Source organism: Mustela nivalis (genome assembly GCF_964662115.1).
Source record: "Mustela nivalis genome assembly, chromosome: 5".
NCBI lineage: Eukaryota > Metazoa > Chordata > Mammalia > Carnivora > Mustelidae > Mustela > Mustela nivalis.
In genome coordinates, this window is record NC_139024.1 from 1898421 (window position 1) to 1916062 (window position 17642).

Sequence of the window (17642 nt, forward strand, 5' to 3'; positions counted from 1 at the left end):
TCATGATCCTGGGATCATGGGAGCGCTCCAGGCTGCGTTTCCTCGTCCGTAACATGGGACAGATGATATCGGCCGGCCTCGTCCGCACACGCCCCCCGTGGGGAAGGCTGGAAGGGCCTGGAGGACAGCGGGTGTCACTGACCGGGGACCGGGCCCTCCTGTGCCCAAGGACGCATGCCCCCCACGACCTGAAACTCGCTCTTAGCTCCAGCTAAGGGAGAAATTTCTCTTCCCCATCGGTGTGTGCCAGGTGGTGAGCACAGTGACCAGTTCACAACAGGCACTTTCTCGAGGCTCAGGAGTGAACGACCACAGGACCGACTTCGGGATGGCTGGCGCGCACACAGAGCCGCTGCCGCTGGGAGGGGTCTGGTCCTGCCTCTCACTGGGGATTCAGGCCGGGGCTGCTTGGTGGGGGGATGCCCAGCCTCCCTCAGAAGGCAGGCGGGCAGGATCCCTGCGCGGACGCCCGTCCAGGGACGTGTGCCGGGCTCCGTGCAGCTCAAGCCCGGGAGGGCGGCCTTCATCCTGTGCCAGCTGCATGCAGAGCGCCGGCCCCCCCCCCACCCCCCGACGGCTGCCAGGGCTCTGGGGCACGCCCTGGGCACCCACTTGTTTATGTTCCCGGGATCCGAGTGCAGCTGGGCTGGAGGAGGGCAGGGCAGCCTCTGCAGACACAGGTGGCTGGGAAGCAGTCTTTGAAAAGGCTGTCATTAAACCCACACGGCCGGGCACCGAGAGGCCGGGTCTGCGGTGGCCGACGGTCCTGCCGGCCTGGACCTCTCCCTCCAGGCTTGTTCCTGCAGTGTCCAAACCGGACCCGGTGCACAGCCGCACTCAGAGAGGCAGAGCACTGTCTCCCAGGAACGAATTTCTGGCCAGCAACCCCACACTGTCTGAACACTGGGAGAGGAGTGGGGGTCCACCGAGGGAACCAGCAAGAGAGGGCAGAACCTTCCTTAATCAACGTCAGCTTCGAGAAGGCTACACTGGGGTCGAAGGCCGAGGGGCTGTGGTGAGCGCACGCCGCCCTCCGGCCCAGCCAGCTCGGCTACTGAGCCGCCGCCCCTGCGGACGGCTGCGGGCACACGGGTTCCACGCTGGGGGCCACTTTCGGGAGGCCGGACGCACAGGGGACCGGCGGCCCAGACAGCGCAAGGGACACAAGGGACGGTCTCCGGGCAGGCGGCTCTGGGAGGAAGGGAGGGGGGAGGGGCTCGTGCTGGGACGTGGAACGAGAACTGATGCTCCTCGGGTCGGAGAGAGGGAAGAGCGCGTCCCAGGCTTCTGGTTCCAGCTGTCGGCACGGGGGGGGGCGGGGGAGCACCGGGGGGCCAGGGAGGGTGTTGTGTGACCCTGTGCTGGGGATCGGAGATGACCCAGGGCTGGTGAGGATGGTCAGCTAGGAGCGCGTCTGTGGGGCGATGGCGTGAAGACACCGGGCTAGCGACCCACCCGAGACCCCACAGCCCTCAGAGAGCTGTGCCTCAAAGCAGAGCCCAGAGGCTGGCAGTGAGGGCACGGTGCCCACGGGGCAGGGACGGCAGGGCTGGGGCTCTCCAGGGGCTGAGGAGGAGCAGACAGAGGGATGCCTGTGGTTGGCGAGGGTCCGTATCCACAAGGGTGGGAATGGCCACGGGCTGTCCACACGGCAGCCCACCCTCAGCCACCGGACGAGCTGGTCAAGCCAGCAGCCCAGCTCCTGCAGCTGGAGGGGAGGGCCAGGCGGCCCCTGTCTCCCCGCTCCCCCCGTGCCCCGCGGAGCCCTGGCTGCAGTCTTTCGGAAGGTCTGCTGGAGACAACGGCGACCAGCAGCTCGGCTCAGGTGTGGCTGGCCGGGAATGCAGCCTGGGGAGCGGGTGGCCGGTGTCCCTGGAAGCGAGCAGGCCTTTGGGGCTGTGGCGCTCAGGCTGGAGCCTGGATCCTGGAGCCGGGGCCCACGTTCCGTCTGGGCTCCCTGTCCGCCCGCTGCACCAGCCAGGACCGTTGGAATATCGGTCACACGAGTCAACCCCCCAACCCCCAGTTCTGGCTCATGTGGTTGCTGGTTTGGGGCAGGGAGACAGGGTGTCTCCCCTCCATGCTGCCCCTGTGTTGACTTTGCTTCCAGGCAGGCTTGTCTGGGGGCGACGGTCCCCCAGGGCGCCAGAGAGAGGACAGGACTCTCCCGACAGGGTCTTCTGGGTCCTGCCTGGGGAAGGGGGGTACCCGGCTGCAGGAGACGTAGGTCAGCACGGGAGGGGAGGGGTTTCCCCAAACGAGGGCCCCTGGACAAACAGCTCAGGTACACGCGTGTGCACATTCTCAACGTCCGAGTCTCCGTTTCCCCATCTGCACAGTGCAGGCGCACTAGCGTGCCCCGCCGAGCGCGTTCTGGTCCTGGCTGAGCCGGTGCAGCGGGGGTGCGGCGTGGAATGACGCGGTCCGTCCCTGCCTCGTGTGCGCAGGGAGGCTTTGCTCAGCGCCCCGTGCGGGTCGTGGCTGCGGGTCCAGCTCCAGAGGAAGAGCGGGGGACGCAAGGACGTGCCGTGGAGTCCACCCACAGGTGGCCCGAGAGTGGACCTGGAGGCCCGGGGCTCTGAGCCTCCTGAGGGCTGGGTAAGGACGAGGAGTGGGCTGGGGGAATCTGTGGGGGCCTGTGGGAGGCCATGGGGCCGAGGACGGGTCTCCTGCCCCACCTGCTGTCCTGGTGATCATCAGCTTCCTCGGTGGAAACCTTGTGTGTCCACGGCCATGGCCGCGTCCACGGGGACTCGGAGCCGCTGCTCTGCACTACGTACGTGAGCTGTACGATGACATCTCTGAAGGTTTCCCGCGTCATTGCTTCCTTGCAAGGGGACAGTGAGGAAGCGGTAGGAAGGGGTCTCCTTGCTGCGTCCCTGCTGGCCTCTCTGGGCCTCCCCACATCCCACCGCCAGCTCTGGGTCCCAGCCCGCAGGAAGTGCTGACGGCCGCCCCCGCAGCACCGCCGACTCACGGATTTGTCACCAGCCCCTTTTAAACACGCGTCCCTGAAAGATCTAAATGCCACGACTTGCAAAAACCAGAAGCTAGTTTTTACTCCCGTCCGCCCTACCTGAGACCTGCCCGAGGCCACACTTCACGTCCCTCCAATCACGTCTGGGTGTTTGACACAATCCGGAGAAGAATGCCGTGTCTCGTCCTTGCTGGGCATGTGTCTCCTGTTAAATGGCCTTTCCTGAGCCAGGAGTGACGCTTCTTTGACCTCACTGTAAATTCTGGCCAAACCGCTGTGAAATATGGCCTCCCCCATTTCTGCTGGAAGAGAGACCCTCATCTCAGAGGAGCGAGGAAACTGGCCCAGCCCCTTGGGCGTCTCGCGCAGGTACCTGCAGATGAGAAGAGACTCGGCAAGCAGGCCCTTGTTCGCTCAGCCAGTCAGCCTTCACATTTGCTACCGAGAAAGGCTGATTTTCACTGGACGAGCATGTTTTGGCTCAAGCAGCGGCGCTGTAAACAGAGGGGCCCGGGCAGCCGGGGAAGCCCCCTGCCCCGCCTCGGCATCTCTGCTCCACGGGGCCCTGGGAGAAGGCGGCAGAGGTTCCACGGTTGCGGCCGTGGAGCCGCACAGATGCACAGAGGGCTTGGGGCCTGCATGTGTGCGAGGCCACCCCACCGGGGAACAGCCGAACCCTCCGTGAACCACGGTTTTCTCAAACGATGGGTTCTCGGAGCAGAGCTCAGCGAGCGGCCCCGCACGGGACAACGGTAGGGAGGACAGGGCAGCCCAGCTGCGAGCTGACCTGAAGCCCCCAGACCCTCTTCCTTGTTTTCCTGCGCCGGTGGTCAGTCTTACTAGTCTGGCTTCAGGCAATGCGCGCAGCCGCTCTGCGTGTCTTGTCCTTCGTAGACGGAACTGTCTAAGGTCATTTATCCTAAAACGCTCCACGGGGACTGCTCCGTGCCAACCCGAGCGAGGTCACGATGGTGGGAGGCTGTTGTGTTATTGCTGCATGAACGTTTAAGGTTGGTAAAACCAGACACCGTAAGCACGTGCACGGACAGGGCAAGAATCACCAAGAGAAAAACCAACCGGGGAAAGTTACCCTGTGTGACATCCAGACGCAGCAGGAGGTTACGCGAGTCAGGGTCACAGCACGTTTTAGCAGCGAAGAATAGAGACTTCAGATCCGTTGGTGAGGGAAATTGTCGATGATTCAATAAATGGTATTGGGACACTCGTTTATTTATTTTGGGGACAAAGATCCCAATTCTCAGTATTTGTGAATTTTCAGGTAAGAAACTGAAGGTTGTAAAAACCATTCCAAAAATAATGAATGAAAATAATTCATAATGAAAAAAATAATGAAAACAATGAAAAAAATAAGGTGGCTCTAGTTGTCAGGGGTGGAAAGGCCTCCCTGCCTCTCTCTCGGTGTACAATTGTCTGTGCTTTAGCGGTGGGGAAACCACGGCTGGAGGAGGTTACATGACTTTCGTTTTACTCCGTTTATTTTATTCCAGTACAGTTAACATAGGGTTATTTTAGTAGAAAGTCCCTCTTAAGCAAAACCTGTAAAGACAAGGAAATGAGAGATGATAAATGACCACAACGAGTTTGTGGGGCGCCGGGGGGGCTCGGATGTGAAGCCTCTGCCTTCCGCGCACCGTGATCCCAGGGTCCTGGGAGCGAGTCCCCGCTGAGCAGGGAGCCTGCTTCTCTCTCTCCCTGTGTCTCCTGGCTTGTGCGTTCTCTCTCCACATCAAACAAATAAATAATCTTTTAAAAAATTCGTGGCTTCAGTCATTTCCACCAGCCTTGCCACCGAGTGTCAAACACAGGAGCAGCGAGCTCAGCTCTGGGGGTGGCTCCTGCCGCAGGGGCAGCACAAGGACCCAGGTGCACCTGCTGTCCGGGCCGGGCGGGTGGAGGGCACTCGCTCCTCAGGAGCCCGCGAGAAAGCCCCATCGTGGGGAGGAAGGTGGAGGGAGCGCCTGCCCTGAGGGCACCTTCTGGCCTTTCTCGGCTCCGCCAAGCCCTGCCCAGCAGAGCCCGGTGCAGGGAGGAAGACTGATGCTCGCTTGCTTCTAGGCCGACGTCTTGAGGAGCTGTGCTGTGGGCAGCGCAGCAGGAACACCGTCCGCCGCGGCCAAGCGGGGCCAGGGCTCGCGGCCTGCCTGGGCCCTGCCCGCTGGTCTGCAGAGTGCGGCTCCCTCCGGGACCTGCGACACTTCCCATCTCTTCCCCTTGACAGGGCTCGGGTGCTTTCCCCGTGGGCTTCTGACCACGGCGCCTCGGCGCCTGTCCCACCTCCTGACCGGGCAGCGCGGTCGTCCGCAGGCCTCTGTGGGACTGGGCCTCCTCCGTGTCCTCCCGGTCACAACCACAGGCTCAGCGAACGCCCGTCTCCTCCTACAGACCCAAGACGAAGAAAAGAAAAAGGAAAAAAATGCACTTGTCGTGAGAACTCAGGCTTTACTGTCTCCCCACGTCTCCCTTATGAACTAGAGCAGCACTGCCCGCGCGCTCACCGGGCTGCGTGTGGTCCCTGGCGGCCACCTGGCGGCCACCGGAGTTGGGCTCCGGATCCCGCACAGCATCTGTCTTCCCCAGCCTGACCTTCTCCCCCGCGCCATGCCCTGCAGGCCCGTGAGGCTGTCCCGGATGGAAAGATTTCCTCATCTGTTGTAGCCGAGTAACACTCCGCTGTGTGCGTACCCCACCTCCGTCCGTCATGCAGCCACGGACACGGGTGGGTCCCACGTCTCGGCGACCGTGAGTAATGCTGCAGGGAACATGGGGGCAGGTCTTTTGAATTAGTGTTTCCTTCGGACAAATACCCAGAATCTCCGTCACTGGGGCTAGGGTTCGCTCTATTTTTAACTTTCTTAGGAACATCCTTACTGCTCTCCACAGCGGCTGCGCCGTCTGCGTTCCCGCCGCGGTGCACGAGGCTCCCCGTTCTCCGTCCTCGCCGACACCTGCTGTTTCCTGCGTTGTCGATTCCAGCTGCCCCGACCGTGGGAGGGTTTTAACTGCGGTTTTGACGTGTGTTTCCCTGGTGCAGAGGGACATTGGGCATCTTTCGTGTACCCGTCAGCCATCTGGATGTCTTCTTTCGAGAGATGGATTTAGGTCCTTTGGCCATGTTGTGATTGGATGAGGTATTATTACTATTGTTATTATTATTATTATTTTCGCTATTGGGTTGTAGGCACTCTTCATATCTTGGATACTAATCCCTTTCCAGATGCGTGGCTTGCGAACACTTTCCCCGTTCCATAGACTCTGGAGGGACGCCGTCTGGAGTTGGTTTCCCTGCTATTAGGTACCCAGGCTTTCCCGTCTGCTGCCAATTTCCTCATGGTTGCAAGATGGCGGCTGCAGCCGGGGCCATCACGTCTCCATTCCGTGCAGCTGGATCAGGCCTCGGCAGCCGCTTTCCCGGAAGCCCCACCCAACAGCCGCTCAGATCCTTCCTGCAGGGGCAGGAAGTTACGGTTTCACACGAGGCAGCTGTGCTTCCCGTGACTCCAAGGAAGACAAGAAAGGCCACTTAACCGTGGTAGTGGTGTGAGGGAGCTGCTGACTCGTGGACGAAGGTTTGAAGCCTCTCCCCTGCTTGTTCCCGGCTGGGTCACCCCTTTCTCTGCACTTTGCCCCACTTCCCCACCATCCTGGACTCCTAGTGGCCGCCCCCACAGGGGAAGCCGGCGGCCGAGGCTGTGCTCAGTCGTCGCGCGCTGTGGCCCGTTGATCTGTGCTGTGCGGCGCCCGCCGGGCCGCCCAGGCTCGTGGGCTCTGCAGAACCAGGGCTCGCAGGCCCCCGGGGCCGCGCTCACTGTACCCCCCCCACATCTCCTGTTCTGCCCTGAGCCCTCCCACGCAAGTCCGTGAGAAGGCCGATCTGCGCCTGTCGCTCGGTGAAGCCAGAGGGGAGGACGGGGCCCAGGAAGCCCCAGGACAGGCTGCTGGGGGCGGACCAGGACGACTTTACCAGAGTCCTTTTTTGGTTTTGCTTTGTTTTGTTCTAAACGCTATAATTTAGCTGAGCTACCGCTCTACAGATGCCTACCTCACTGGGCTAATGACCATCTTCTCCTTAACAGGAGGGTATTTTTGACGACGAGGCATCTTCTGAGATGGCTTTAACCGGACAGAGATGGCAGGGCTGTGTGTTCGCACACACGTGGAGCGGGACTCTGGCCCTCGCCGGCCGGCAGGGTGGTGCGCAGGATGGTGGCTCCGGAAGCTACAGGGGGGGCCAGGCGGCCCGGCCCAGCATCAGTGCACCCTGGCCTTCTCTTTCCAGAATAACCGGCGCATTTGTGAGGTTGCTGCTGAGAATGACAAAGGTCGCCTGGTGCTGAGCCCTGGTCGTGTTGGGTCAACGCTTCCGAGACTCGAGGCAGCTCTTCTGGTGGGAGAGTAGCCAGAGGTCATTTTACGGAAATCAGATCAGTGGTTTTCAAAGTCTGCCCCTTAGTGGATTTCATATTACTTGAACTTAGCCAGAGAAAAGTAAGGAAAAGAAAGAAAGGGGAAAAAAAGGAAAGACAGGTTGATGCAAGTTTTTATTAAATAAGTGGTATTTGTCCTGAGAAACCTAAAGGATCAAAAGGAGGAAGCTAAGAAATGGGGGTGAAGGTCAAGTTTCTTTTTTGAAAATTCGCACATCGTAACTTGAAGAAGGCCTGCTGGTGTCCCTTGGGACGGGCACCTCTCCCGGCCACCCCAGCTTCCGCGGGCGATGCACGTTTGCAGGCTCGTGTGTTCTGCACCTGCCGTGGCCCCAGCACGTGGTTCGAGGAGGGTCCGCAACTTTTCATTCCTGCCTTTTCTCTATTAAGGTTTTTTTTTAATTTATAAAGATTTTATTTATTTATTTGACGGAGATCACAAGCAGGCAGAGAGGCAGGCGGAGAGGGGGAAGCAGGCTCCCTGCCAAGCACAGAGCCCGATGCGGGGCTCGATCCCAGGACCCCGAGGTCCTGACCTGAGCCGAAGGCAGAGGCCTAACCCACAGAGGCCCCCAGGCGCCCCTCACTCCTAAGCTTTAAAGCGCTTCGGACTCAGTTGCTGGACGGTAGAGATTTCGACGTGCAGTGTTTCTCCGGGAAGGCGCGGTGCCCGCGGGGCCTTCTGAGTCCTTCCGCTGTTGAGGGGCCTCGTGATTCTCGGGTAGCCTGATCCAAAGGGACTATTCCAGAACCTTCTGGTGCCCAGTGCCGCTGGGAGAGCCTGAGGCCAGACCGTGCCCCCTGGGTGGCTGGCGCAGACATCCAGCCTCCTGTCGGGCACCCACACGAGGCACCGTTATCCCGGGAATCGGTCCGTCGCTGGGATGGGGCTCAGTGACCGACGCTCATGACCGAGCGTTCCTGGAGCAGGAGAGACTGTCCTTTAATCCGCAGACACGGTTTCTCCTCTGCTTCAGGAGCACCGCCCAGTTCTGTACGGAGTTCTTGTCTTTCGGTTCTTGTTTCTGAGGCACGAGTCTGGCTTCCGCCGGCTTCTCTCCGCAGCAGGTGGCACCACGCGAAACTGCCGTCTTGGACCATTTTTAACCTGAGCCACACTAGGTTTTTGTGTGTTCGACTGAACATTCTCTCTCTCGGTGTCGCTCTCATGCTGGTTCCCACTCTGTGAGCGTCGCAGCGTGGCCGGGAGCCTGCTGTCCGCGGGGCCAGTGCCCCGAGCCTCCGGGCGGCACCGCTTCCCTCCTGACCAGTCACCGGCCGGCACTTTCCGCGTCTCTGCCACGTTGCACTTCCCGCTGTCTCCTTCCGTCCTCGACTTCTCTTCGCCGTGATTCTTACTCTGTGTTTAGCTGAGTCTCCAATGACTGATTATTAAAACTTTTCTTCCTATTTCTGGCATATGTTTAAGGGTAGGTTCAACCTCGGCCTTTCTCCCGTGACCCCTCCCCTTGCTTCTCTGTCTCCTTGAAGCTGGAGCGTGTGCGGGCTCCCCATGCCCTCTCCTCCCTGACGTGCCCCCCCACTCTCTCCCTCCCCCTCCCCGCCCCTCCCCCCTGCCCCCCCCCTCCTAGAGGGCAGCCCTCAGTTCCCTCTGGGCTTCATCCAGCAGGAAGCTTCACGGGGAGCCTTGGGCTCCGTTCCTCTGGCTCAGGGGCATCTTGAAGGCACACCTGGGGGCGAAAGGGGTGAAGGGGGCGTGTGGAGCTGAAACTTGGCCCTTGTGGGTGCAGTTGTGTCAAGAGTTGGGGGTCAGGGCAGATTCTAGCAAGTTCCCAGCCCAGTGTCTTCGCCCAGGGAGTCCCTCAGGCTGCCCCCAGGCACACCTCCCCTCGTCCCCAGGCCCATTCTGTTGGTCCCCGCGTTCCGAGCGTTCCGAGCCGTCTCTCTGTCCGTGTCCCCATCGGCTCCGTCTGGGGCCGCTCTCTGCTCAGTGGGAGGGGGTGGGACACGACTTCGGAGCGTGGGGCACTTTTCATATATTTTCCCTAAACTGACCATTAGGTGTTTCTTTTCAAATTGAGGTTTATTAGTGAAAAATCTCAGAAATTTGTCCACTGACTTTCTTCTCTGAGATTTTATTTCTCAGGGGTCAGAGCTGTTTGTCAACTTCTAGACTTTCTTTCCCGCCACGGTGCTTCGTTTTTAAAAGATAATGGCCTGAGGGGCATCTGGGGGCCGTTGGTAGAGCATCTGACTCTTAGTTTGGGCTCAGGTCATGGTCTCAGGGCCATAGGATCACGCCCCACATCTGGTTCTGCCCTCAGTGCAGGGTCTGCTTGGGGTCCTCTCTCCTTCTCCCTCGGCCCCTCCTGGTTGAGCCCCCAGACCCAAATAAATCTTTAAAAAAGCAGGGGGGGGGTCGCCTGGGGGGCTCAGTGGGTTAAGCCTCTGCCTTTGGCTCAGGTCATGGTCTCAGGGTCCTGGGATGGAGTCCTGTGCCGGGCTCTCTGCTCAGTGGGGAGCCTGCTTCCTCCTCTGCCTGCCTCTCTGCCTACTTGTGATCTCTGTCTGTCACATAAATACATAAAATCTTTAAAAAAGAAAAAGAACAAGACAGTGGCTGATACTTGAGCCCTACCCTCTTCCAATGTTACTGTTGTGAGTCTGCACTGGTTTTCCCTTATTGCTGAGGTTTTGTAGCAGACAGTTCTGGGGCCTTGGGTTATTGGGCAGTTAATATCTTTAAATAACTTAAAATCTAAGGTAATTTCTGTAATGGTCAACGTCTAGGCCTCCTCTTTGGGACACCTGGCACACAGGATGGCCCCCTCTCTGGGTCCCTCCCCACGTGGTCACCCACCTGGACACTCTCCCTCCTTCTGGGGGCTTCAAACCCCCAGACTCTGATGTCCCCGCAGTCTATCCTGGGACAGTCCTCCGTGTCTTTCCTGGGACAGCTCGCAGATGTCTGTAAAGATTTCTGGCTCATTCCAGCCCATGTCTTCTACCCCCCAGTGACGGATGGCAGCCCTCCCCAGCCCCTCCCCCCAGCTTTACCAACGGTCCTATCTGCACCCAAGACCTTGTGCTGTGTCACGATCCGTGCCTGTCTCTCTCGCGGGTGTAGACCCCGTGGGGAGCGGTTGTTCTAGTGTGTGCCTGGCTCACGGAAGACAGTACGCAGGCTCCGAATGAGCACAGGGGGTGAGTCATGATGGACGTCATCTCCGGAGTTAGAGAGGAAGCCTGCATCCTGACCCAAAGTCTCCTGTTTATGGGACAGCTCTGTGGCCTGGGCCTCTGGCCTCTCCTGACCGTGGTGGCTGCTGCCATTCCGCAGGGATGATACTATGCGGCTGAGGTCACATGTGCTCCCAGAGCCCCTACGTGCAGTAAGGAAGGGGCCGCCCGGGCTGGGAAGCTAAGCAGGAGGAGGGGTCCGTGCCTGGCGAGGTCCAGGAGAAGCATTTGCACACTTGACCCCAGGGAGGAGGACCACCCGCCCACACCGTCGGCTGGGCCTCCCAACAGCAGGGAGCCCAAGGCGCCAAGTCCCTGGTGGCCCCAAGCCGGTGGCCTGCCCAGTCCACAAAGGCCCGTTGGGTCCGTACCGCGGGGTACCGCACGTACCCTCACGTGCGAAGAGTGACCGCGACCGACTCCACTACCGGCCGTCTCGTGACATGAGCTGCGCTTCCTCCTTGCCTCCTCTGAGCCCGTGTGCGTCTATGGCACTGGGCAGCCGGGGGTGCCGCTCCTCACAGATGCCCCTGGAAAGACCGAATTCCGCAGGGTATGGACGGAGTCAACACGGCATGCTCGCTGGGAATGTCAAGGGTCAGGACGCCGTGTGCAGCACGCCGTTTGCTCATTGAAACTGACTTTTCTCTTTAATTTCCGTCATGTCAGGTGAACCCTCTCCAGCACCGACAGTCACAGAAGGTCAGACAACACCCACAGCCCCTGAAACCTATCATCCTACTTCAATCTACAACCGACTCTGGAATCTCCTCTTGCTTGCCTGGTTTTCTGCGAGTTCCTAATGGCGACTCCTTTGTGAACCTGACGTGCGCCCTCGATAGCTTTCCCTCGGGATGCGGAGCAGGAAGCTCCTTGTCCTCCACGCCAGCTGGCTGTGCGCCTCGGCTGTGGTGCAAATGCTGACAGTGTGTGAGGAAAGCTCCAGCTCAGCGGCATGTGGTGCAAAGGCCCTGGGGCAGCGGCCCTGCAGGGGGCAGGTGGAGGGCGCTAGGGTGTTGGCTCTGGAGTACAGTCCCTCTTGGTGGTTCGAGCTTGTCGGTTTGTGAAGAGCTTCCGTTGGGGGGCATCTGCAATGAATGTTCCCGTCGTTCTAGCCGGACAGAGACGGGGACCAGAGCCACAGGGAGGCAGATGCCCCTGAGCATCCGTCCCTCCGGCGGGAAGCCGGCAGGGTCACCTCAGCCCTCACCTGGCACTGCCGGAACAGCTGGCGGGCGGGTTTGCTGTGGGTCACCTGTTCCCTGGGAAGGGCCTTCCAATTCACCTGTTCCTTGTGGAACAGACTTCCAACCCTGGGAATGGATTCCTGACCCACTGTTTCCCTGGGAGTGGCCTCCCCAAGTGCTGGGGAAGAGGCCGCCCAGCTCGGTTCCGATGGCTCCCAACTGTTACAGCATAACCCATGGACTGGTTCAAGGCTTCTCTCCCCTTTAGTCCAAAGGACACACCCTTTTTGAAAATAAAACTTGTGATGGGGCCCCTGGGCGGCTCAGTCAGTTAAGCATCCTACTCTTGATTTCGGCTCAGGTCATGGTCTCAGGGTCGTGGGATTGAGACCCGCGTCGGGCCCTGCACTCGGTGTGGAGTCTGCTTGACATTCTCTCTGTTTCCCCTCTGCCCCTCCCCCAGCTGGCCTGCACGCTCACTAAATACATAAAATCTCTTTCTAAAAAAAAAAGAAAAGAAATCTTGTTATATGTGAAAAAGCAGTTATACACTGGTTCTGAGCCTATTGGGATATTTCCAGACTTGGTTTCCAGAGGGTGCCTTTAGGACAGGTGGACCCAGGGATGGTCCTGCCACATGAACCCAGAGGGTCCTTGTGTTTCTGGGTCCCGACACTGTGCCGGGCTCTGCCTCCCCCGACACTGTGCCGGGCTCTGTGTGATTCCCTAAGAAACACATAGGCAGCCTCCGGGGGCCTGAGGCCCTACGTGCCACTTGGAACACGGGGCAGACTGGGACACGGGCCTGTCTCCTGGGGCCTCCCTCCCAGAACCCGTGAGCCTGGACGTCCCCCTCCCCGCCATGCTCCACTCTGCTCCGGTGGGTTCCCAATCACCTCCTGCGCCCTCGGCCCCCACCTTGTACCTCATCCTTATGCACGGAGGCCGGTCCTCGAGGGCACATGTCTTTGAAAGCAGCTTCGTGTGAACAAACTCTTGCAGCAGGCGAAGGGCTCTGGGTGAGGCCCGTGTCCCAGTCCGTAACGCGCCAGTATTGTCGCCCTGTCTGTAGCTGGCTTGGGTCCCTCCCGTCTGTTCTGCTTTTGTGGGACTGGGGTTTTCCTAGATGCCCGTTTCCGGTTCTCGATGAGCTCCTAGCTTGTAAATCCGGGGCCACGGGGACCCGAGTGCCCGACCACACCCCACTGCGCCGAGTGCGGAGCGATGCTCTCTGAACGCGACGGGGGAGTTCTGAAGGTTCCCACGCATTCGCACAGCTTTCTCGGGTCTGAGTCCGGAAACTCAGAGCGGCCGATGCAAATCGCCCCAAAGTCTCCAGGATTTCTCCCACCAATGGGAAAGTCCTGGCTTTGGGGTCAGGATGACCTGCTTTGAGTGTCAGCTCCCATACTTTTGGCCTCTTCTGAGACCTGTTTTCCTCCCCAAGTCTTCCCACGAAAGTCAGGACTGACCCGAGCAGTTGGGGCGTCGGGCGAAGGCCCTGCACTGCCCTGCCTGGCCCTGGGGGGCAGCGGGAAAAGTAGACACTGTTCACGGCCCTTGCGCAGATGCCACAGGCTCTCTCGCTTGGCCTGTTCCTGGGGTGGGGCCACAAAAGGACTGTCCAGGAGAAGGTGTGGACAGGAAGGAAAGAAATATCACGGTGAAGCCTGGCAGGTGTTCTCCGGGCTGTTAGCCGGGAAGGTGCTGCCTGGACTAATGCTGGTGCTCTGGGCGTCGGCCGGCTGCGTGCTGTGCTCCCCGGGGCTGCAGGCCAGCAGCTGGGGGTTGGGGTGGGGTGGGGCACGGCCTCTGGGTCGGCTCTGGGGTATCACTACAGCCATTCAGGTGCCGTCTCTGGAGCGTGGGTGGCTTTCCAGGGGAATCCCAGAGCCTGCATTCCCCAAATGCATTGCTGCTGACTGTCCAGATGTTTTAAGCTTTTGGTCATTTTTGAGTTGGGGCGTTCTGGTGCTGAGCCCTGCCATGACCCTGTCGGTGTGCTGAGGGTGTCTGGGGGCCAGGGGCCAGCCCAATGCCAACTCTCTGTAGACCCATCAAGAGGGATCTCCTTACCTGGGACTGGGATCTGAGAGGCCTCTGACTTGCTGTGGCCATGGGCAGTGGGCTGCCGGGGCCTGACCAACTGTGTGCTCCCCCTCCCCGTGGAGCCCTGCACTGGCGCGGCGGGCTCAGCGGCTGGAGCCCGAGCCCCCAGGGAGCCAAGCCATGCCCGGCACTAGTTCCAGCTGACCCCGAAGCTCGGATGCTCCCCCAGGCCCCACCCAGAACTGCCCAGAGGGCTCCCAGGTTTGTGAGCGGAGCCAGGGCTCGTCTTGGGCTTGTCTTGGGCCTGGTCACTGAGGTTTTCTGGTTGTCTCCTGCAGTGGTCGCTGTGGCGAGGGACGGACCGCTCGCTGGTAGAGCATTTGGAAAGGATGAAATGTGCAAAGTGGGGAAGTCGCCCTAAAGCCCGCTGCGCAGAGAAAACGGCCGTGAACAGCTCGGTGCGCGGCAGGTTTTGTCCGCGTGTTTACAGCCAGACGGAAAGCAAACGTCTCCTAACGGGCGGCTGCTGTGGGCGAGGCCGCGACCCCTTGTGCTCTGGCTGCGTGGGAGCTCCGGGGCCCCTCCGGGCCCGACGTTGGGCACCGGGAGGACGTTTGTTCCGACCGCGTCCGTCTGTCGCTCTGCGTTCTCCTGCTGTACAGGCGGCGCACTTCCTTCCTTCCCGTTTCTCTGATTTCTCGACTTGGCTTTTATCGCATTTTATAACCTGCCTTTTCTGTGAAGTTCACCAGCTACACGGAAGACACCGCAGTTTGGGCCGGCCGGCGCGATGCGGCGCCCAGGCCCGACTCCCAGCCCAGTCCCTTTCCGCTTCCGGGTCAGCGTTCCCTGTGCGTCCCCCGGCCTGGGGCGGCGCGGGCCTGGCCTGCGGGGTGCCGCGGTCGTCCTACAGACTCCGCGATGAGGCGCTCAGAGAGGGCCCTGAGGAGGGACCTCGGATCCACAAAGTGACCAGGAAGTTTCTTGCTCTCGGAGGAGCTTCTGGAAGTTTCCCGAGGTCTGTCTTCAAGCGCAGAAAGAGAACGAGGCTATCTCAGCGGGAGGGTCAGCGGCCCCAGCGGGAACCCCGACTCGGCGGGGGGTCGGGGGCCGTTCGTGGGTCCCACCCTCTGGCCGGACTGGCTGGGAGGCCCTGCTCTGTGCCGGAGTCTCCTGGGCCACCAAGTCCCCTTCAACTCTGGCTGCCGCAGGTGCTCTCAGCAGCTCCAGGCCTCGTCCCGTGCCCAGCAGTGTCCGGGGAAAGACTAGCGGACCGTCCCCAGCTGCTTCCAGACACCGGGGGAGAAGCCCTGCACGTCCTGCACATAGTACCTCGTGTGTCTATGGCCACAACAGGCCCAGAGCCCCTGGAACTTGTGGCCAGGGAGGGGCTGGGGGCCCCTGTGTGGGGCTGAGCTTCCCGAGCGTGTGGGTGTGCGGGAGCCTGGGGCACCCGAGGGGGCAGGCAGCACCGACCGACGGGCCACGCACAGCTCCGGGCTGCGGGCCTCCGTCCCTCCACCACCCCCGCTGGCCTCCGTCCCTCCACCACACCCGCTGGCCTCCGTCCCCTCCACCACACCCCGCTGGCCGGGCCCAGGGGGCTGCTGCACTCTCGGCCCCCACACTGCGCTCGCAGGCCGTCGTGTCGACACACACGCTTGTACACACTCGACACACACACGCACACTCATGCGCTCAGAGTCACGCAGGCTGCGGCACGCACGTTCACACGCACTCGCACGCCCACGCTCACATGCGTGACCCACACCCCGGAGGCCCAGCTGAATTCCTTTTTTAAAAAAAGAACTCTAAGTACCGAATGGAATTTTTAAAGGAACTGCAAGCACAAGGCTGAGATTGAGACACACAGCCTGTCTTTATACGGGAGTGAAGATTCGGCCCTTTGAGGTTTGCGGATCCCGGTTTTCCTCCTTGAAAAGCGACTCCGGACGCCGCACTCTCTTCGGGCACGTGGTGCCGCAGAGACCAAGACCATCTCGACTTGGCTTTCTTGGCGCGTCATTTTTTTCTCTTCCTAAGAGCTTACGGCGTGTTGGCTGTCGCCCCCCCGCAGCCCGGGGCTTCGGGACGGGGAGGCTGTCTGTACCCGTCCCCACCTCCACGGAGACAGATCGCGGCAGGATCCGTAAGAGGCCCGAGAACTTAAACTCCAATGTGCTAACCGTTCCCAAGTAAGACATTTTAAAGGACAGACACTGAGGTGTCTGGCCATGGGGTTTTCTGTCCACCCGGTGACGCAGAGCGGGAGAGGTGCCCGGGGCTGGGTTCCCGCCAGGGAAGGTCAGGGTGGGTGGGGCGGCCGGGCCGAAGCCGCGTCGGGCTCAAGTTTATGGTTCCAGGAGGACGGGTGAATGGATTCTGGCCATGAAAGGAAATAGGTGGTACTTTCAGCTACGAGAAACAGAAACTCTGACTCAAAGGCTTTAAAAGAAAAAAGGAAATGTATTTGCTCACACACCAGGAAACGGGAAGTGTGGGGCGGGCGTGGACGTGGATGCCATGAATCAGTGGTTTGACGAGGCTCCGCTCTTCCTCCGGGGCTGGGCTGCCTTGTCCGAGGCCGAGGGCAGCTGGTCCTGGTGGTCAGCCGGGCTGTCCCCAGAGGAGGCGCCTGCCACGCCCAGGGGCTCGGAGGACGTCCTGAGTCCCAAGCCCAGCCCAAGGCCCCGTGGCCCCGCCTACCAAGGCCCCCGCTGGGTGTGTTGCACACCAGGGCGGGGACGCCAGCCCCGGCTGCCCAGCGTACTGCCCCCCCGGGGAAGGGAGCCCAGCAAAGCGAGGTTGGCAGGGCAGGGAGGGACAGAAGGGGAACAGAATCACAGTGCGACAGGCAGGGGAGAGACAGGCCTATGGAGAGTGAGCGGAGGGTTGGCACAGCCCCTGTGTTCTCCGTGCTGGAACCCAGAGTGCAGGGGGTAGGTGCTCCGGAAAGTAGGCTCTGGGAATCCAGACGGTCCGGGATGGGGGTCTCCTGCTGTCTCCTGCTGCCCCCGCCTGCCTCAGGGCCACTTGTCAAAGCCTGCGTCCCGCAAAGCAGGGTCTAAGTGGGTCTGCCCAGCGCTCAGGAGGCTTCCTGGGTGCAGCCCTCTGCACACCGGGTGGGGGTGGGGACGGGGAAAGGGAAGGGCAGACACGGGCAGCACAGGCTCCTGTGCACGAGCGGACATGGCCCTGGCAGGGAAGGGGGCCAGGTGGTGTGGTGGTCGGTAACCAGGGGGTTCTCTCGCACCTGCTGGGGGCCTTCATAGGGGACGCGGAGCATCCTGTGTAAGGGCTGCTTCCGGTGGTGGGGCCGGGAAAGGGACATCTCCCTCCACACCGCCAGACCCTGCTGCGTGGCACTTCCCCAGGATGGCCCCGGCAGGTCCCGGAGTCCAGCGTCTTCCTCACCGTCCCAGCTTCCTGCTCTGCCTCCCCGGCTCTCTTGGCCTCGTTCCCTTTGTCCCGGCTGCGGCTCCGGCCAATCACGGCTTCCTTGGCCTCCTCCCGGCACGTCCCGGCGCACCTTCTCCCAGACGCCCGCGGGGATGTGGCCGGGCAGTTAGAGACGGACCCGCAGCTGTGTGAGCTAGTCCCTTGCAGACGGCTCCCCACTCAACCCTGGCCTGCACGCAGCCGGGCTCCGTTCCCACCTCAGCCCAGCGCAGACCGGCTGGGGCCTCGGGAAGCTTCAGAGTCTCCGCTCTGTGACCCGGAAAAGGGGAGAAACTAGTCCTCATCTAAAGGCAGCCCAGCGGGCGCCCGTCTCGATCTTGACTG

The 17642-nt window shown here is 61.0% G+C and overlaps 1 long non-coding RNA gene across 1 annotated transcript; it reads right to left on the bottom strand.

Annotated features, from left to right (window-relative positions):
* Positions 1-28: 28 nt before the first annotated feature.
* LOC309864750 lies at positions 29-13550 on the bottom strand. Its single transcript, XR_014311740.1, has 3 exons — positions 12736-13550; positions 4055-5374; positions 29-3877 (listed from the first exon to the last, which is right to left on the bottom strand). It is a non-coding gene; the product is annotated as an uncharacterized lncRNA (long non-coding RNA).
* Positions 13551-17642: the final 4092 nt, after the last annotated feature.